This window comes from Oncorhynchus nerka, linkage group LG2 (genome assembly GCF_034236695.1).
Source record: "Oncorhynchus nerka isolate Pitt River linkage group LG2, Oner_Uvic_2.0, whole genome shotgun sequence".
Taxonomy (NCBI): Eukaryota; Metazoa; Chordata; class Actinopteri; order Salmoniformes; family Salmonidae; genus Oncorhynchus; species Oncorhynchus nerka.
The window spans coordinates 27,293,511-27,315,116 of record NC_088397.1 but is presented as its reverse complement, the minus strand read 5'-3'; the positions used below and the strand labels follow the sequence as shown (position 1 = coordinate 27,315,116).

The 21,606-nt window shown below is 45.2% G+C and overlaps 1 protein-coding gene across 11 annotated transcripts in view; it reads left to right on the top strand.

Moving 5' to 3' along the window:
• Window positions 1-21,606, top strand: part of LOC115144604 (bromodomain adjacent to zinc finger domain protein 2B-like) — a 69,606-nt gene that overhangs the window by 450 nt on the left and 47,550 nt on the right. For 9 of the 11 annotated variants that reach the window (XM_065025317.1, XM_065025307.1, XM_065025296.1 and 6 more), the window contains exon 2: window positions 12,196-12,239. The gene's annotated coding sequence lies outside the window, so the exon portion shown is untranslated. Of the gene's footprint in view, window positions 1-12,195; window positions 12,244-21,606 lie in introns of all 11 variants that reach the window. The other 2 variants (XM_065025306.1, XM_065025303.1) reach the window with 2 other exon arrangements.

Genomic DNA, 21,606 nt, shown 5'->3' with positions numbered 1-21,606 from the left:
AGTTTTTTTTGTCGTTGCTCAGATCAAGCTAGTTTGTGACCTGATAGTCGGAATCGTCTTTGTGTCCTCTCTCGTGCGCTTTAATTGAACTGTTCTATTATTATTATTATTTTTAAATAAAAAACTGTTTTATTTAGTTCAGGAAAACTTTTTTTGACGATGTTTTTACCCACTGTTGTACATAAGTTGGCCAGTATTTTTTTGTGCACATTTAAAGGAACGAAATGTGGGAGTCGATGAAGGTAGGGAGCACAAGCTACCTTTGGTCTATTTAGCTGTCCGTTTACAGACAGGGCAAAATCCGAGCTAATAGCTCCTCAATGCGAAAATAAAATAATTAGTAAGCACAAACATAAATACTTGATTTAACTATACAACAGATTGTGTTGTGGTTTGCCAGGTAAAATTACATATCTTATTAGTCAAATCAGTTTGATGTTTTTGTCGAGTTTCAGGCTCTTTTTTTTTTTTTTTTTTTTACAACTGGCTAAAGCTATCTTTTGTTGCTTCCTCAAACAAGAAGCAGCTGCTGCCTGGCCGAGTTGTTGAAATGTATCCCTTTGTGTATATTACAATATCCTCCATTTTTCTGCCCTTCCAAACAACAAGCTTTTTCGCCATCTTGGTTGATTTAAATTCCCTAAGCACCCCCACGCTTGAAGGAAACGTATCCATGTTTTACCTAGAGAAAGTTTAAACTAGACTATGGGAAAAGGAATCTAGACGGTGACGTCATGTGAAGTTTTAAGAGAAATGTAGGCAACGTTTAACCTGTGATTGGAAGGAGGAACAATTTGGTGTTGCGTTTGAAGGAGAGTGGGATTCATCTACAACGTTACAGTGACATTATGCAGTGTTGCAAGAATCGGATGCGTGTTTTTGAACACGCAGAATACACAAACGGTGTGTTTTAATACCGTAGTGACAGGTGGAGATGCCATGCAAAACTGCCTTTTTAACCTAGATTTTTTTCTCTCTCACTGGACTTGGTTAGGTGTTTTCTACATGCACTTTTTCTAGTTTATCAATGACACTTTGATAAAGGTGTTATTTGTCACACCACTTTTAGTCAATGACACGAATAGCACACATTATGTGTTTTAATCGTTCAACCGCTGGAATTAGGCAATAGGCTAATCATGATCGATTAGAATTAATATGCTATATCAGAATGATGTTATGATACATAGCCCAGTGTATCATCATATTTTTTTGCTATTGCATTTAAACATATATATTGTTTAATGGACTAATAGCCAAGTAATCTAATTAGACATTGACCAACAGCTATTGATGTTTATACAAATGACAACTTTTAATTAGTCAAGCAAAGTATGATTAGTATTTTCCCCTTTCCCCTCTTTTCTTGTTTGCTTACTCCCCCTTTGCATTGTGGGAGTCTTTGACACTTGTTTACAAATAAAAGGCAAAGATAGTGTGCCTTGGCTTATCTACCGGTAATAACACAATGTTCACCTTAGATGACTATAGGTCTGGGCCTAATTGTCATGCCATAAGTGGTAGGCACTATTGAACAACATGTAGCCTAGTCCACCGTCTCGTCATTGTAAAGCTCATTTCTGAGAAGATGGCAGAGGTGTGACAGAGACAGTAGGTAGATGATGACAGTAGGCTGAATTTCAGTTGTTTTTATTACCGTGTTATAACATGCCATGGGTTCATTTGTGTGTTTTGCTGATGTTATGGCGGAGGAAAGATTCCAAACGTAGGCTACCTAAAGTAGCAAACCATTTAGTTTATCATCAAAGACTCTCCTGTCACACTAGAGATTATACTCTCATCATCAGTTTTTCTGGTGAGCATCCATCCGCCATATCCCTGTGGGATAGTCTTTAAAATGGATCTCAGTTGTCGTCTCACAAGCAGTTGTTGTAAAAAAAACAACAATGATGCTTTGTGATAGGAAATCTAATCATTTCACCTCCCACCCTCTTTGTTTCGATATTTACTGCTGCTAAGCTAAAGTGCACAGGAGCAGATGTTTAGCCAAACATCCTTGCTGAGGGAGGCGCGATGCCTTTTTCCTTCTGGGAATGGCTCCTCTCCTCTCCCTGTGCTGATGCATGGACATGACAGCTGCTTGATTTCATGGAGCTGCTAAGAAGCCATTAGTGGTATCAGTGAATTGAAACGGAACAGTCTCTCCCATTTTTCCACCGCTATTACAAACGTCTATTGTTAGCTTCTTTTGTGTGTGCGTGTGTGTCTGTGTGTGTGTGTGCTGCAGCTGAACACACACAGCAGAACAGGGCAGTGGAGCACTAATATACTTGTGTTGCTGTGTGTTTCCCCATAATGCGAGTGAGAGAGAACAAATCTGTCAGGGCTTGTTTGTGATGTTGGTTTGAAATGGAAGCAAACTGTGCTACCTCAAGCACACTCAAATCAGGGATGTCTCCATGCCTGGCCAAGAGAAGCAAAACAATGTAACTGTAGTGCTCCACCTCTCTCTCTCTCTCTCTCTCTCTCTCTCTCTCTCCCTCCCCCCTCTCCCCCTTGCCTTCTTCCCCCCCACAGAATGTTGTTTTCTTTGCCAGGAGATAAAAAGGACTTCCGCTTGACTTGAACATTCAGGAATTAAAGATAGACATGTTTAAGCCCCATTTGCATGTCTACCCAACGTTGCACCAAACGGTTGCTATTGACTAAGCTGATTAGGAGAAATTCGGTTTAGGAGCCCCTGTGTCTGGGGGTGCTGAAACGGACAAAACTTGGACAGCTTTTCTACAGACAATCCCATATGCACACAAGTCTATTCTGTCTAATCCTGTACTATTGAAATTAGGGCTAATAATGTTAGAGGAATGTGCCTGCTTTGGTGTCCATCATTTTTTTGTCTTTTTGAAATGAGGTGAGGATGGTTATCCAGTCAACACTCAAACAGTTTGTCGCCGTCAACACCACCACTCTTTGAATTGATCTTAAACGCAATGCCCACACGGCTCTCGCCGATTGCAGTGTGTACTGAATTTGATTAGCGGGCTATATTCCTATACTGCACCTCCTTGTGCTAGTTTCAATGTTTCCCTTCATTGTTCGTGAGACACTGTAACGAAGCATTTATTACTGTAACCCTGGAAACGAAGGCCTACATTGTTTGTTTCTGGCATTGATTTCCTTGTTTATGTAGTTTTGTATGGCCTACACAGAGATTGATTAGCTTCTGTAAACAGATCTTATGTGTGGTAAGGGAACGAACAGTTGGGTACAGTCTATGAACTCCACTGTAGTGGTGGTGTGTCGTTCACACTTTTATTTGAAGTTTTCAACTCTAAAGAGGAAGAAAGACTGTTTTGTGTTATGTGAAATTAATCAACCAGAGCCTAATTACCTAAAGCTGGATTGCCACTGAGTCCTCCATCCCCGTGTTTACTTCAAGCTCTCTCACACACACGACTTCTCCGAAGTCAAGTACTAACTAGACAGAGGCTTTTATAAAGATGTGTGGTGAAATTGATGGCCCTGTAGCGATGCAGGAATTGGCTTAAAATCCAAACGGTTTAATTAGGCTAATGCTGTTTATTATTGTAGACTATTCTAGTCACACTGTACATTAAGTTGAGATATAGTATCGACATAACATTTTTTCATAGGCTAGCCTACGTTATAGCCCACACATCCATTTTTACAAACATGGTGGTAGTATGCAAGATGAATGTCGGCAATATGCAAGAACATACCGTGGGCATCTATGGTGGCCTGGTTCAGTTTGTGACATGAACTGAAAGTAACTGTGTCAAGGGGGAGCATTACTGGTACAAGCAGATGTCAGTTTTACAGCAGTCGGGCTTGTTTAACACGTACAAATAATCTCTGTGTTGTTGTTGCTTTCGTAGACACCAAAAATAGCAGCATAAATGCCTTTTGTACAACCAGGTCACGCCAAGTTCACTTTGTTTCTGAAATACCAAAGACACGGAGGCCATGTTTGGGAGAAAGGGAGGCGATTAGCTGCTTTGGTCTTTTTGTTGTCCGTCCCCTGGGCTTCTTCCTATTTATCATTCAATGTGAGAACTTCTTTGATGAAACTCAAGGTTATTTTTTCCATGGTCTGTCTGTCAGGATGCTTGTTGTTCCACTGGCAAGGTGAAGAGGTTGATTTCTCCCTCAAGTAACGCCTCATTTTCAAAGTCCTTGAGCTCTGCAGAAAGTCTATAAAGGAGTAGGCTAGCCTGTCTGTCGATTCATTCTTCCTTCTTTGTACTGTATCATAAAACCTGCCCGTTTTCTCAAAACAGTCACAAAGGGAAAAACCAGGCCTATTGACTTGATTTGTGAGGGTGTTTGAGGCAGAGACAAAAACCTGTCTTTAATTTCAGCTGTAGGCTATTGCTTACAGTAGCCAAGTAGTAGGCCTTACAGTTTCCTTCCTTCTGTCTCGAATGAGCACACTTCAATCTAAGATGCTGATTGCCTGATGAGATCTAAGAGCGTTGGTTAAGCTAACTGATGTAGGGAACTGAGCCAAGTATAGGCTACAGAAGACTATCCTTTTCCCCCAAAACAACATGGCGCCATTCATAGCCTAGTAGTAGTTTAGCTAGGCCTACTGCTTAACGCCAGCCCCTCTGTCTTGTCTGTAGCCATGTTAAACGTGTATGACATGATACCCTATGACACAAGAGTCGGATAAACCACAGCTCTGCTTAACATGAGTCCTTCAGAGTGGGTCCAAGGATGATGCTTTCGAATGACATCATCTGAAGGAGTGTATATCCTAAGCTATGCGTAAGGAGCAATCCACTAGAGTCGACACCATTAGGGCTTTTTTTGAGTGGTCTTCTCCTGCGAGCCATCCATTTCTTTTTGCCCCCGGGGAGATTGTCATATTGCCTGTGCGTGCCATGGCTGGAATGCTTCAGTGATTGAGTCCCTGCCGACTGTGATAATGGGGACGCTGTTGGAAATACCAATCGCAGTATAGCCTAGCCTAGGCCTGTTTGGTTGGCTTATCACCTTTTTACATTCTCTACTAAAATAGTGTGCAGCCTGCATGCTCTATTCACATATCTGCAGTATCTCTCACATGCTGGGAATTCTGAAGTGTTGTTGGCATTGCGGATAGAAATATCTTTGGATGTGGGAATGGGAATTGTGTAAGGTTTCGTATTGTGGTGGTGCCGGGGACGGTCAATGTTGTTCATCATACTAGGACAGCTGGCTGCAGGATTGAGGAGCATGGAGTAGCCCCTGGGTGGCTGTTAAAAGGAAACAGGCACACACATACAGGCACACACACACACACACACAAACACACTCCGAGGTTGCGCTTCAACAATCAACCTTTTATTTATTGATCGTCCAGCATTTAAAATCTGGTCACTGCTGCCACAAAGGCTTTTCATTTTAGCTGTGCTGGCAGACTGCTGCAACCTAGCCAGAATTTTAAATATTACATTTTAACTGAGCACCATAAGAACTGACAAGGATGTAGAGGAATGGGGAGGAGGAATCTGTTCAGCAATGAAATAGCCTAATGTGTGTTGGTCAGCAGTAACCATACAGTGGAAGGTCTTCTTTGTAAACAGTCCTGCTTGCATTTGGATGAGTAGGGCAGGAGTAAAGAGACCTTAGGCCTACGCTACATCCATGCAGCAGACAGATGCATGTGTCAGTTGTATTGTACTAGAGCTGATTCACAGATAATAGGACTACACTTCAGGGGCGTACTTAGTGATTTGGAGGCCCCAGGCAGGGGCCAGTCTTCGCACGTTCATCCAAATAATTCCAGCGTCCGAACAGTGCGCTGTGACCCCGCCACCTTTCCTTCGATTCACAAGTGGATGAAACTATTTCACTGGAGAAAGCATCCGAGCGAGTGAAACAGCGCCCCTCTGTCTAACTATATCTAACCCATGTATCAGATGCTGTCTGGCCAAAAAGAGTATGACATGCAATACTCTTTTTGGCCAGACAGCATCGGATACATGGGCCATACATGCATGTCCTCTGCCTTGACGACGATGGCAGTATTATCAGCAGCGCCTGTCTTTTTACTAAAGATATACGTATTGTATCTCCCTAGAGCCCTCAAACTCAACACTGGATCTCGAAGCCATTTCCACTGCTTTTTTTTCATTGTACCCCTCTAATCAGGGACTGATTTAGCCCTGGGACATCAGGTGTGTGCAATTAATTGTCTGGTAGAACAGAAAACCAGCAGGCTCCGGATCTAGCAGGGTAAGAGTTGAATACCCAGGGCCCGGGCCTGGTTTTCTACTAAGCTAACATATGGAATTGTTTTAAGATGGTCATACCATTTGATTTGGAATTTTAGGACCCTGTCTGGGGTGCGTATTGGCGGCAGAGAAGTCAGACGCAGGAGAGCAAAACTGTGTTTCCAACTGTGTTTAATTATCAATACCCACCGGATACAGAACAATAAAATACATGGGTACATAACACGACGCACACCAGAACATAACATGCACAAGCACTGACAACAAACAATTACGGACAAGGACATGGGGGGCAACAGAGGGCTAAATACACAACATGTAATTGATGGAATTGGAACCAGGTGTGATGGAAGACGAGACAAAACTAATCGTGTTTGTGAGAGTCTTTCTATATTAGTGTGTAGCCCAAAACGTTCGAACGCTACAGATATTTTCATCAGAATACAGATTTTTGGGATGTCTCATTGTCTGACAAACACCGCCGTGGCTCCGCCACCTTCCACCGTAGATGTGGAAGGCCGACATTGGGGGATGCGGTGGATTGGGACAGAGCCCATGCAAAAAAAACAGATATCCCTAGCTTAAAGAGGTTTATTTTTATTATGCCCAGCTCACGAGGCCCCTTAATGATGATGATGATGATGATGATGTGACGCCTGAAGCAATTGCCTCTTCTGCCGTAATGGCAAGTCCGCCAGTGCTAACCTTTCTATATTGTCTTTTACTCATCTAGTAAAATGTAGCCTACAATATAGATTAGGCCTTTGCAGGTTATGGTGATTTCAGCTTGACTCAGCCTACCTAGTAACAGAGCTGCGGCCTAAACATTCTCCTGATTGGATGAGTCATTACTTTGACCCGGAGCTAACTGGCTGTTTTTAGAACTAGAGGTCAGAACAGGGACTTCACCTCGGGAAGAGGGGGATTCAAGTAATCCACACTAGCGTGACTAGCACAGACGCACCGTGGAGTTATTCCTGGGAATGGACGGATTCTATCTGTTCATTTGATGTTCCACAATCTGTTCTCCATCCGGATTTGTCCGTCTTTTCCCGTACGTGTGTGCTGTGCAATAACTAAAAGACACTTAGCCTACAAGCAGGAAAAAGCAGGGAACCACATGTAACAAGTCATTAATTAAAGGCCCATGAGAAGGAAATGGAAAGTTGAAAATGTGCCACCATTTTCTCTCAGACCTCATTCTCTTCCACAGATAGCCTAGACACATGCTGTGGTGATCTCTCCTCTAGTCTCAATTTGGCAGGAGTTGAAAAAGAGAAACCGTCGCTCCTCTCCTCCGTCTGCCCCAGAGTGGCTGTTCTTATTCCTGGCCGCCATGAAAGGCTAGCTGCCTGCCTTGTGGCATTGTCCCTTTCTCTAAACGATGACACTGAGAGACAGCTGTAACGCGAGACGCCTCTACCCAAGCAGGCGCTCGGAGAGCGGACGGGGAGACGCCTTTATCTCAGGCTGGGGGGCACTGACCTCTACTAGCTCACAGGGCAGCATGGGAGCAGTTTCTGGAGTTAGTATCCACCCTCTACTAACTGAAACTCTTAGACTACATAATAACATCCATGGATTGAGTTGCAGGGTAGCCGGCCTTGTGGGCCTTGGTAGGATTGGTGTTTTGTGGTTGTTGTGTTGTGGTTTGAACTAGTGTGTGTCTGTGTGGCAAGGTTGTACTTGTGTGTGCGGGTATACTTGTGTGCTTGTGTGTGTGTGTGTGTGTGAGTGTCTTGTGTTTGTTCAAAGATGGAAACATCCACACATCCCCCTGGCCTGCAGGCTACGGAGGCTAAATCCTCTGTGAGAGCTCCCGCGTGTAATCCAAATATTTAGAGCTAATTTAAGCATGGACCAGAAGCGGAAACAACATCTCTCTCTCTGTGTGTGTGTGTGTGTGTGTGTGTGTGTGTGTGTGTGTGTGCGTGTGTGTGTGCGTGTGTGTACGTGTGTGTGTAATTTCAACACTGGGGGGAAATGAAAGCACTCAATCATTCACCTGTCAGAGCTCTTCACTCCCTCCAAACATACACACATGCGCGCGCGAATACACACACACATCTCACTGAGGGTTTGACAGGATTGGGCTTTTATTGACTCACTGATTGAGACAGGCGATTCATTTAATGGAAACTTTAACCACCGAAACACAGTAATACTGGAATCAAGACAGATGGACATCTCTCGTCTTTCTCCCTGTGCTTTATATTAGGTTGAACGTTAGCTTGTAGATGAACTTTGGTGATAATCTTGTATTTTAAACTATCTCTTGTATGGAATTCCATGTTGAGGCTGAGCTAGGCTAACAGGGGGAGTACAGAGAGAGGATTATTGCAGGGTATGAATGGTTGGTCGTTTGTTGATCGACCCAGAGCCGGCTGAGGCGGAAGAGAGAGAGAGAGAGGGCGGTGGGTGGGAGAGGCGTGACAGCTGCGTTGGCGGCTGCTGTGAGTGACCTTCACGCGTCATCTTGGTAGATTGTCAAGGCTGTTGGGATGACACTGAGCCATGGAGCACTGCTCTGACGGAGCGGCTGCGTCCTCTCATTCACTCACTCAGACAGACAGTGGTGCACTCTGGGTACAAGTTGCCCATAGGCACTTCTTTCTCTGAATCATAACTGTAACCATTAAAGGGGGGTGCCAAGCTCACCTCAGATCAGTGTCTACTCTAGAGGCTACTTCATGCTACTGCTCATGGTTAATTTGTGTAGCCAAGTATCAATTGTATAGCCTGAATGAATGAAGTCCCACAGTAGTGAACGTGGGCTACTTTCAGTCTGATGACCCACAGTTACATCAGCGTGTCTTAAAGGCTCAGTGCAGTCAACATTTTGATTTCCTGTGTTTTATATATATTTCTACACTATGAGGTTGGAATAATACTGTGAAATTGTGAAAATGATCATAATGCTGTTTAAAAATACATTTCAGCCTGTTTTGGTGCGATGGAGTTTTGGCCTTCCATGGTGACATCACCATACGGTAAATGAGTTATTAGACCAATAAGAAAGAGAGTTCCAAGCCTTTCTGAGCTCCCGAGTGGCGCAGTGGACTAAGACACTGCATCTCAATGCAAGAGGCGTTACCACAGTCCCTGGTTCGGATCCAGGCTGTATCACATCTGGCTGTGATTGGGAGTCCCATATGGCGGCGCACAATTGGCCCAGCGTTGCCAGGGTAAGCTGTCATTGTCGCCTAGTTAAATAAAGATAAAAAACCATGTATTTTTCTTCAGTTTTACGCTTCCCACTCAGACCACTCCCAGGGAGTCCTAGCGAAATTCTTCCTTGGGAAAATGCCCTTTGCTAAGAAGCTATTTTTTAAAATATTTTTTTTACCATTTTCATTTAAAACAATCACAGTAAGTTACTTAATTGTTACCCAGAAATGATTTGATGTTGAGATAAAAACAGTTGCATTGGACCTTTAAGCTGAGGCCAGAGGCAGGTCCGTCCAATTAGCCGGTGAATGATAGCCCCATAGGCTAAGTGGAGGGAGACGGAGAGAGGCTCCCCTCAGATTCATCATGATGCTACTGTAGGAATTGGCTCCCAGCCATATTGGGAGTAGAAGTAACAGGGCTGAATCATAAATGGCACACATGTACAGTACCATCACGCTCACACATACAGTACCATCACGCTCACACATACAGTACCATCACGCTCACACATACAGTACCATCACGCTCACACATATGCTCACACATACGCCCATGCGCTAATGCGCGCACACACACACACACACACTGTTTGTGTTACACGATAACAGTCCCTCGAGGGTGTCCTCTCTTAAATCCCACAAATGGATTGTGTTTTGTTCGTTGCTTTTCAGCCAGTTCTTGTGCTTTACATTGTGGGGGATAACCCACTCCCCAGGAATGGGACTTGCTCCATCAGGTCTACGAAGAAGGCATTTAATGGAATAGAACACACAGAGAGGCTCTTCTGAATAAGCTGAGAGAGAGGATCTGAATTGCACTTAGGCAAACGTTTCTGCACACAGATTCTTCTCCCTCCCCTCTTCCTCGTCTCTCCACAGAACAGACACTCACCTCTCGCCACAGATTCCATTTTGTCAGCTTTCAGCTCCAGATCATGTAACGATAAAAGATACTGCCCCGCAGTTAAACAGTGCCAGTAAATCACACGCAAAAGAAAGCTGGGAGAAGCAGTATTTTTAAGCAGAAAGAGAGAAGGGGGAGAGAGTGAGAGGGTCTCTTTGTGTTCTGTGTACTGACTTTGTGTGATGAAGAGATGAATCACTGCTATTTGGGGATCGGTTTCCTGCAACTGATTGTGTGACGACTCAGTGGTGGATAGATTGTCCAGACTTGCCTGTTTTGTTCCGGAGGTTTCAGAAAAATGTCTGCGGCCAGTTCACAGTCAGTGCCCTCCGCTTTCATCCCTCCCTCCCCTCCCTGGCCTGCGATATCACAGATGAGCCGAGAGCAAAAGGAGACAAGCACCTTTTTAGCGTGTCTGTCATTGAATGGCACTTTATGACGGCCTCGCTAAGGTTTCTCCTCACTAAAGTTAAAGTCTACATTACTAGATTTATCGTGACGGTTCCCTCCGCCAAAGGCGCTATTCAATTCCAGGCCTCCGGGGCCACGTCACAGCTGTTGCCCTGGAGGCCTGGAATTGAAAAGCCTTGTTCTTCGTGGACCTGTTGTTTTGTGCCTGCGGGCTTACAGAATGTTTAGGCCTAGTCAGATGCTGCTGGCTACCGTTGTGTTGCTTATGACTGTGTTTGAGTAGAGCGTACGTAAGGCTCTAAAGTGTTCTAGGCCCATTGTCTTAGCAAATAGCTAGCGTAGCCGTAGTCAGGTCAGTGTGTATTTCAAATGCCCAGGCAGGCGAAAACGGGGTAGCTTCACATCTCGCCACTCTCATTACAGCACTCTTTGGCTGGGGGAATCATTTCAGCGTCGCGCCCTCTCTGAGGGAACATCCTTTAATCATGGCTCTAATAGGTCTTTATGAAGACGCACAGATGAATTCCCTCACCCGGCCCGGCTCGGTGTGTTATCACCACGGAGATGTGTAATCAAGGTGATGTGTGTGTGTGTGTTTGTGTCTGTGTGTGTGTGTGTGTGTGTGAGAACAGACGACCAGATCAGGCCTGTGGATGACGAGTAGGAGTCATTATCGCTAGATCACGTCGTTATTATAGACGGACACCGTCACTCTAGTTCATACCGTTTATTTCCTGTGGAGATTTCAGCCGTAATGGCGCGCACACGTGTGTGTTTCTGTGCCCCTGTGTCTGTCTGTGTGCTATAGAGTTTTACCCAGTGTCAGGGTGAATGTGTGTACCAGAGTGACCATGACACCACTAGCGGTGCTGCAGTGAGAGAGACAGTGCCACGGCCGGTCACCATGTCCTTTCAGATACACAGGCTGAGAATGTTCCCTCGCTGCCTCTCCCCTTCTCTGTGCTCCAGGAAGACGGATAGATCCGAGACAGTGTAGCTCCGAGGGGCGTGAGAACACTGGGAAGGGCTGGTTCTCTCTCTTAGCAAGAACTGTCTTGTGTTTTTAGGAAAATATCCTCCTCCCTCACAACAAAAGCCATAATGTCTGGCTTTCATTCTAACAGGTTGAGCAGGAAAAATGTATGAGTGTGTGTTGTGTGGGGTGTTTGTGTTCACAGGCCTGCTGTGCTTGCGACAGAGAGAGAGTGTGTGTGTGTGCGTGTGTGTGTGTGTGTGTGTTAGATCTGCTCTGCTTACGCTCAGTGCCAGATCCTAGCTGTGTCTCAAAATGCCATGTCCTTTTGTTTTGTTTGATCTGTCAGTTGACCACAGCAGCGCACAGAGCTTTGATATCGATGTATGTTGGAAATGAATGAGGTATTCACCCATCAGGGCCCAAACTGGTCGTCATTAGCGTTTAGATTGTATTTTCCAATGAACGGTGTCATACAGAAGACATATTCATGTATAAATGGATTAACCTGGCTGTTGTCCTCTTTTTCTCTCTCAGGTGTTAGAGCAGTGATGTCACAGAGCTGAAGACATTTCCTGTCAGTGAGTACGGACTCTTTTCTCTGTTACCTTTCTATCATCTCTGAACGACTGTCAACAACATAGCTTTTTGTTGTTGTTGGGCCCTGTGTGACATTCCCTAATACTTCTAGTTGTTATGCGGGGAGCTTTTGAATTATTATTTTTTGCTCAACTTGTCATCAACAAGATGTGTTTTGGCGTAGAGGAGAGTTCGCAGACTCCTTCGATTCCAGGCTTAATTAGATTTCATTCTTTCGACACAAGAGGATTTTCTCCCCCAATTAAATTTAACAAGGGCTTCTTGAAAAAGCAGTTGTTCTGATTACATTACAAATTCAGAGTTTCATTCAGTGAATCGTGCAATTAATTACATTTCTCTCCATTTTGATCAGCACATTTTAGGGGGCGAGTGAAACACGCAAATTAACTATCATCAGTGTTTGTGATCTGTTGCAGTAACATTGAATTGAAACAGTTATTACCGTGTCTGTTGATGTAGTCTAACATTGCATTTAAATTGTTAGGCCTATCAGTTGGAGTCAAACTGAATCATGTTCCTCAACAATACAGTGGATTAAATTGGTTGGCTGGTTAGTCGTTTCTCACCCTCTCCTCTGTGGCTCATCTGTTTGGCTCAGCTTATCTTTGTTTTCTCTCTCTCTCTCTCTCTCTCTCTCTCTCTCTCTCTCTCTCTCTCTCTCTCTGTGTGTGTGTTACCACTGGCTCTACTCCCTCAAGGTTTCACCAAGCAGACAAAGGTGACGGTTTTATCCCACAGACAATGACTTGCACTTTTCTCCCTTTCTCACTTTATGGCTTTGTGCTGATGAGTGTGTCACCAGATCTAATCTCACACTTTATAAATCAGCGTTTATCTCTTATGCAGCTCAGCTGGGTAAGCGTACCGTTGAGAGTTAGGTGTGTTTATGTATCTTGAGGTAGGCTTATTCAGCAGATAAAAAATATCGAAGTGGAACGGTTCTCCTCCTAAATGTGCTTTTCAAGGTGATGTTTGCTTGACGTACAATACACCTGATTTGAGAATCCTCTGCACCGCAAATTGTAAGTTACACATTTTGGACCGGCGCTGGGCCTTCACCTGCTACATACCATGTAACCTATTATTGATAGCTGTCTGCTATCAGTCATGATATTGACGGCTCCGTTTGAAATTGATTTCCTGGAAATGCCGGGCTGGAGAACGGGTGGAAGGCGAACCCCTCTGGTGGCTGTGCTGATTTGCTCACTGTTGAACACTGCAGTGAAATGTCCACCTGTCTCTGGTGATCATACAGTATTTCTGTCTGTTTATTCTTCCATTAGTCCATAGAAAACAGGCAGAACCTTGGCAAACATGAACGTCATCCAAACGGCCACAGTACAGAGCAGTTATCCACCATTAGTTCCTTGTGAGAGGAAGGTCGGAAACGGGAGAGTGGTGCTTATATACCCAGAGGGAATTACAAATGTTGAATCAAATAGAGGAGAGACAGAGATGAGAGAGAGAGTTGTATTGTATTGTTTAGAGAGTTTACAAAAGTCGTAGCGGACAAAGGGGTGGCAAAGGTCACAATGTGTGTGTTTGTGTGTTTACAAGCCTGTGAGTGGCAGTCGGTGCCGTTTAAGATGATGGAGGATGCTACATTTTTTTAATGAACGTGGCCTTATTTCTATTATAGCATATTGGATGACTGTCATTCATATTCCATTCACCCAGCTCAATGTAACTTCGATAGGTTTAGGCTACAACATGATTCTAAAATGTTCCCTTTACCCATCATGAGGTTGCTAAAACCTAGCCTATGAATGAAAGTTTACGTAGGTGCGTAGGTGCTCACCTTGAGTACTCAAGGTGACAGACAGTGACACATTTAATACTGCTTTTAGCACTCTTGCCTGCGTCAAGCTGATCTAGAGTGTAATCATTAGTCCAACAGTTGCAAATGAGAGTTGTAGCGTTAGTAAACTCACTACAATCATGCAGTACAGTGTACAGTCAGCAGCAAGCAGTTTAGCAGTTACATTGGTGGGCCCCGGGTGGCAATAAATTAATACAACCAAAAGCTTACTTTGACTTGGAAGAGTTCCAGTGTTGAATAGCCATAGCCAGCTAGCTGTTTGTGTCGGGTGTTTGAGTAGGCTAAACTAGCTAGCTGCATTGGATGCTAGCTAAGTAAGTGAAAGTGGAAATAAATATAGCTAGCTTTCCCTCTCTTGCTTCTCCTTCTTTTTGGAAGAAATGAATTTATTCAAAACTGTTCAACTATTGTCTTTCTCTCTCTTTGAGTCAACTAGTCACCACATATTATGCACTGCAGTACAGGCTAGCTGTAGCTTATGCTTTCAGTACTAGATTCATTCTCTGATCCTTTGATTGGGTGGACAATATGTCAGTTCATGCTGCAAGAGCTCTGATAGGTTGGAGGACGTCCTCCGTAAGTTGTCATAATTACCGTGTAAGCCTATGGAAGGGGTGAGAACCATGAGCCTCCTAGGTTTTGTATTGAAGTCAATGTACCCAGAGGAGGACGGAAGCTAGCTATCCTCCAGCTACACCATGGTGCTGCCCTACAGAGTGCTGTTGAGGCTAATGTAGACAGTGTGTTTTAATCAAGTATTTGGTGATCTGAATATATTTACTATAGTTTTATCTAAAAAGGATAACTTGTTTAATGTTTCACACATTTTTATGAAATTCACTGAGGAGGATGATCCTCCCCTTCCTCCTCAGAGGAGCCTCCACTGAAGCCTGTGTATGTGCACACATGTATATGAGGGTGTGAAAAGGACAAATTTTAAGAATAGATAGTTTTCCCTTGTTATGTGTTTGGCATTCTCTCTTTGTTTTGCCACCAGCAGAGGCTAACCCATAATCCTGAGAGAGAGGTGCTGAGAAGTGTGTTTCTGTTTGTTTTTATGTGTGTGTGCGTGCACGCAGTGTGTGTGTGTGCGGTGTTTGTGCAGTGTGTGCGGTGTGTGCAGTGTGTGTGTGTGTGAGAGAGAGACACACAGAGAGAAAGGTGAGAAGTCAGCCTTAATAACTAGCTGATGTTCCAGAACACACTTCCCTCTTTTCCTTCCCTTAGATGTACAGTGTGTTCTCAGTCAGTATAGCCAGTGGCCTGACAGATTGCTGGGAGTATGGTAGAAGATGGAAGCACTAAATACTAGAGCTCAATAGTACTGGGCTGAAAGGAAGGAGGGAGAGAGAGAGAGAGAGAGGTTGGAGAGAGAGAGGAGAGAGAGAGAGATGGGAGAGAGAGAGAGAGGTGGGAGAGAGAGAGGAGAGAGAGAGGTGGGAGAGAGAAGAGAGAGAGAGAGAAGACTGAACACGAGGGATGAGTTGGGAGAGAGAAGACTGAACATGGGGAATGAGTTGGGAGAGAGAGAAGACTGAACACGAGGGATGAGTTGGGAGAGAGAGAAGACGACATGAGGGATGAGATGGGAGAGAGAGAAGACATAGCATGGGGGATGAGTTGGGAGAGAGAGAAGACTGAACATGAGGGTTGAGCTGGGAGGGAGAGAAGACTGAACATGAGGGATGAGTTGGGAGAGAGAGAAGACTGAACATGAGGGATGAGTTGGGAGAGAGAGAAGACTGAACATGAGGGATGAGCTGGGATGGAGAGAAGACTGAACATGAGGGATGAGTTGGGAGAGAGAGAAGACTGAACATGAGGGATGAGCTGGGAGGGAGAGAAGACTGAACATGAGGGATGAGTTGGGACTGAGTTGCAATGATTTATGCTATGAAAAATGTCAGATGATTTTAGTCAATTTGTGTGGTTGTATTTTGTCTTTTAAGTTAGTTGGGTTTGGTTATACTTGATGCAATATTATACTGTCTACAATAACTAATAAGAGCTAACAATAAGAGCTCTGGCAGTCGTCTTGCCTTCAGCCTGTATGTTTAGTGATTACATCAACAACATGTGAAGCAGCACTATAGACCGTGGCAGCAATTCAGCTTTATTCAGCTTTCCCAGGAAGACACCCTGTTGTTAGAGCTGCCGCTTCACTCTTTAGTGTGTGTGTGTGTGAGAGAGAGAGAGAGAGAGAGAGAGAGAGAGAGAGCATGCAGTCTATCTGTACTTAGGCCAAGGTGCTGCATCGAGGAGCATTAATGCCTACACAGCCCCATCTGCTTTATCCAGCTTGAAATGCAATGCCTTTTAATGACAAATACGAATCACAGGGAGGTGTCGAGAGAGGGAGAGGGGGAGGGGGAAGGAGAGAGAAAAACATCCCGAAGGTCAGGAGCAGCGGGCGGCCGTAAGCGAGAGACACGTGAGGCTGAGATTGTCTTGCGTCAGCCCCACAGTACTCTGTGTGTGTGTGTGTGTGTGTGTGTGTGTGTGTGTGTCGGTGTGTTTGTATGTCTCATCTCCTGTTGGGCCAGCATTTCCATTCCACTCCCACTGTGTACAGCAGGGCAGCTAGGCAGCATTTCCCTGCTATAGCAGGATTGTGTGGACCGAGTGTTACGACACTCTACTGCAGGGATCATCAACTAGATTCAGCCGCAAGCCGTTTTTTTCTCCCTTGAGCAGGGGGGTCGGAACATAATTACAAATCATTTGTAGACTGCAAATTGAATCCCGACCGTATATAATATTTGACTAAAACATAATCATTTCAAACCTTGCTTATATTTGTATACGATCACATGTCTCTCTATTATGCGTGGGAATACTTGGGAACAGGTTTCCAAAATTAAAATCACCTGGATTTCTGTTTCTACAGTCTTTTATTTCCAGCAATGAAAATTGAAATTAGAATTTAAAAAAAAAAAAAATTCTCAGAAAGCTTGGGGGGCCAAATAAAACCACCCGCAGGCCAAATCCGGCCCGCAGCCGCCTGTTAGGGAACCCTGCTGTACTATGTTATCCATGCCTGTGGTCGACTAGCAAAAGACAGTTAAACCAGGGAAATACCAAGGCTGTGCCACTACTTTACTTCCTCTTTTTAAACCATAAGGGGGAGTTGGCACGCACACATGCATGAGTGTTTCTGTGTCTGTGTGCGTGCGTCTGTGTGTGTGTCATGTTGATAGAGGGTTAGGGATAGCACGGCTGCTAACAATGAGCGCATTAGTGAGTTGAATTGAAACCGTGTTGTAGGAGAAGCACTCACACTGTGAGGCCTATATATTTTGTTACGAGCCTTTTGTCACAGCAAAGGGGAAATGGAGTGCATTTACTTCAGCCTGATGGAGAGTGGATCTAAAACACTATCTGCTATCGACTAGCAGCCTAAAGCATTCTGACACAGCCAGGGGTTCACAGATCCACTGATGTGCTACTGTCTGCTAGAACCGCCATCTCTGAGTTTTTCTTAGGAGTTTTCATATCTGTTACGGGAGCTTTTAGAAGTGTGCTAAGTTAAATACAGTAATTGCACTCACAACACACACCATACACCCCCATCAAACACACACACGCCATACACCCCCTCCCATCTAACACGCACTCAACACCATACACCCCCCCATCCAACACACATTCACACACACTAGTAGCAGTAAAAGGTACTGCCACATCACTAAATAAGAATGAATCCCTGGTACTAATTCCCCTTCCCAAACAGCCCCCATCAGTCACGTCCCAGTGAAGGGCAAGTACACAGCACCATGCTGTTCTTTTAAAGGCCCGGGTCCCCAAAACGCCATGAATCAGGGCTTTCACACCGGGACAGCGACCGGGAGGGAGCTCTAATCTGCTGAGTGACTGGCTGCCAGTAGAGCCACTCAGCCCATCCAGATTGAGATGGACTATTTTGAATGGAGGGCCTAGACAAACAGGGCTAGAAGCTGAAGGCTTTTGGATTTTTACTGTAGCACTCAGGGGTGCAGCGGGGGTCACCAGGGGTGTGTGTACGTGTGCATTTGTGTGGAGATGGCGAGGTTGGGTTTACGAGGCTGTGTGTGTGTGAGGATGTCGGGCAGGCCCCTCCCTGGAGGATTAACCCAGAAGGGGATCAGCTAGGGGCTAGAGGGGTAAAGAGATGTCCTTCAGAAACACCTCTAAATGGATCCCCCTGTATACCGTTAACCCCGTGCAGGTCTCTGGCAGCGCATTACAGGAGAGGTGGTGCTGTCTAAAACCACTCTGGTTTATTAGTCTCTGCTGGTTACACATGGCTGAAGGAATGGCCTACCCAGATTCTACCTGCTACCCTCACTCTCGCGCTCTTTCTTTCTTTCTTTCTTTCTTTCTTTCTTTCTTTGAGAGCTTATGCAGGTGTTATTATGTTGTGGGGTGGGGGGTTGATCCTGTTGGGGGGTCCATGCTGAGGGAATTGGAGTTGTATGGAGTCCCTGCAGGGGCCAGAAAAGCCCACTTGCGGTGCCAGGAGCCCTGAAGCCAATGTCTCCCAGGGAGAGATCATTACTGTATTTGTGTAGTCACTCTCCTCACTGAGAGAGATAGAGTCACACAGAGAACGCTGGTGAAACTGTGAGGAGCCTGAGCCTCAGGGAAGTCATTACGGCTCCATCTCAGCTGGGAGAGGGAGAGGAGGCTCTCCCCAGCTGCTCTGGGGCATTGCACATAAATAAGGAAGTAAAGAAAGGAATGGAATCGATAATGAGACTGAATCAGGCTGTTTTGCCTAGTGAGTGAAAGGTTAGGCAGGGCTCGTGTGTGTGTGTGTGTGTGTGTGTGTGTGTGTGTGTGTGTGTGTGTGTGTGTGTGTGGAGAGGCCCAGAGGTTTGCTGCTCAGCTCAGATGTCTGGTCTGGTGTGCAGATGGCCAGGCAGGGACCCACTGAATGGGCCTCGTGTTTCATTTGGTAGTTAGAGCCCCAGCTGCCTTTCTCTCTTTCATCCCTGAGAGAGAGAGAGAGAATATTTTTCTATTCTATTTTCTCCGTCCCTCCATTGTTTCGCCACTTAGGGCGAGAGATGCACGCACACACACATGACAGTCTCTCACTCTCAGCAGCGTGGGGGGATGAAATGTCTCTTAACCAAGCCGCGTGCCCCCGAGCTACGGTAATTGCAGGTGAAATTCAGCTTCCTCTTTAAAATGCCATCTCTCTCTCTCCCTGCCACTGGGTCTCTCTCAGAAGTGTGTGAATCCCTCAGTCCCTGACGCGTTGCCAACCCCTGAGACACTCCCACAATGCACAGCGGAGATGGTTGCCCAGTGATATCAGTAGTGCTGAGGGGGAGGGGGGCTGCTGCAGCTTAGGAGAGGAACGACACAGAGACAGTGTGTGTGTGTGTGTGTGTGTGTGTGTGTGAGAGAAAGAAAGAAAGAAAGAAAGAAAGAAAGAAAGAAAGAAAGAAAGAATGAAAGAGTGTTTGTGCGTGTATGGGCAATATTCTTAGAGTGTGTGTGTCTGCGCGTGTCTACACCGTCAGCAGAGCTCGACGTAGAGGTGACACCAAGGTGAACGCGGCGTGTGGAATGCGCTCTCGACTCGACAGGCAGCAAATGGCTCGGTGGCAGATGGAGTCTTTGTCAGGGAAGAGAAATGGCAGCTCTGGGAACGTCAGAGAACCATCCCCCTCCTGACCCCCTCCCTCCTCCCTGCCTTTACACACACACGCAGGCAGGCACACGCACACACCTCATCATATCCCCCTCTCCCTCAGTGTTTCTCTCTCGGCTGGCGGGCGGTGACCTTCCTCCTCCAGGGTTCCCTTGCTGTTTGATCAATTATCCCTCTCCCATTGTTTACCAGGAGGCAAGAGAGGCCTTAAAATGGCCACTGTCAGGTGGAAGGATAGATTTCCCAGACAGGGAGGGAGGCAGGCGGGGAGGGAAAGAGACACCAGTGCTGTGAAGAAGCACGGCTGGAGGCTGGGGAGGAGGAGAGAGGAGGGAGGAGCAGTTAGCCTGTTGTAGCCCTCTATACAGCAGCCATGATTACATGATTACATGACATTAGCTATGAGTGATGCCTACAGTTTGATACTGGTGGATTTGATGTATGTTTATGAGCAAATGTCAGGTGATTGTTAGCGAGGGGTTAGGAGAATGTCTTGGATTATCTGTTATACTTGTCATCACAATTATATTTTCAGAGTATTGACGCTACCCAGCAGTCCCTTTACAGCGGATGTAAAACCATTTTTTTCCCATCCACCATTTACCCTCTGACCCTCTGACGCTAACGGACACGTCAAGGGATGCCATAACACCTCCGTATTTTCAGCAGTCATTAGTTTCAGCACCGAAGGAGAAACGGAGAGTGAGGAGAAAGAGGAGGGATACGGGGAAAGGTCAGGAGTCAAAGAGAAAAAAAACGGGGTGAACAAATGATGCACTAAGCGAATGACACGCAGAGGTCCCGGTAGTTGAATATGTATGTGTTGCAGGTTTGATGGCTGCTTTCATTAGGCCCGTCTCATTGTTATGCATAGATTGTTCTCCTGCAGCAAAATGAATATTGCATTCACACGGCCTCCCATCACGGCGGCTTCCAGGGAAACATTTTTTGGATCGCAAGAAGCTTGGGAATAATAATAATAATCATTTTTTAATATAGGATGGAAAAGTCAGAGGTGTTTGATGCAGACTACTAGGTCCTAATTAAAACGATGTATAGCGTTGTCAGTCACTGTTGCTCATTTGTTTGTTTTAAGCGGAAAATGCGGGTTGGCTACTCAAGTTCATTTAGGCAAGTGGGTGTACTTGTGTGTGTGAAACAAGAAAAGAGAGAGATGGACAAATTATTCTTTTTTTTTGCATCACTTTTTCTCATCCTCAGACTTGACTCTGTTTCAGCAGGAATTCCTAGCCTTAGTGGGACATGGGGGAAGGGCTCTGTGAGAAATATTAATAGCTATGGTGGGCGGAAATGGGATGAAGGGCTCTGTATTTCTCCATATGTTTTGTAGGAAAACAGTCCAAATGGATGATGTCCTGATCTGGAGCTTTTCAGTCCTGAGACAAGACTATTCCTTCTCTATCCCACTAGTCTGAGCCATTCTGTCCAGGCAACAGACACACTACACTCTGCCTATAGTGATACGATATGATCAAGTATCAATGACTTTCCGAGGTGTTGAAATATAGAACGTTTAAAAAATATTAGAAAGAAGAACCCAACTAGACAGAACACATTTACTGTTGAAACAGTCAATTGGATCTCAGAAGGAAAATGATATTATTATTGATGAATGTATAGATTAGGCTATAGTAATCAATGATGCCCAAAGTGTATAGAGTTTAGCCTATAGATTGCACGGTTCAGTAGCTCAACGGAGCTAGGAATACACAGGGAGTGAAATGCAGCTCCCACTGTGTTCATCTGAAGGACACAGGAGGAACCAGCGAGGACTGGAGAGGTCTAGAATGACCGTGTGAAGGAGGATTTTAAGAATCGCCACCCTCTGCCCTTGATGCTACAGTACAGTTATAAGTGCCTGTACCAAGGC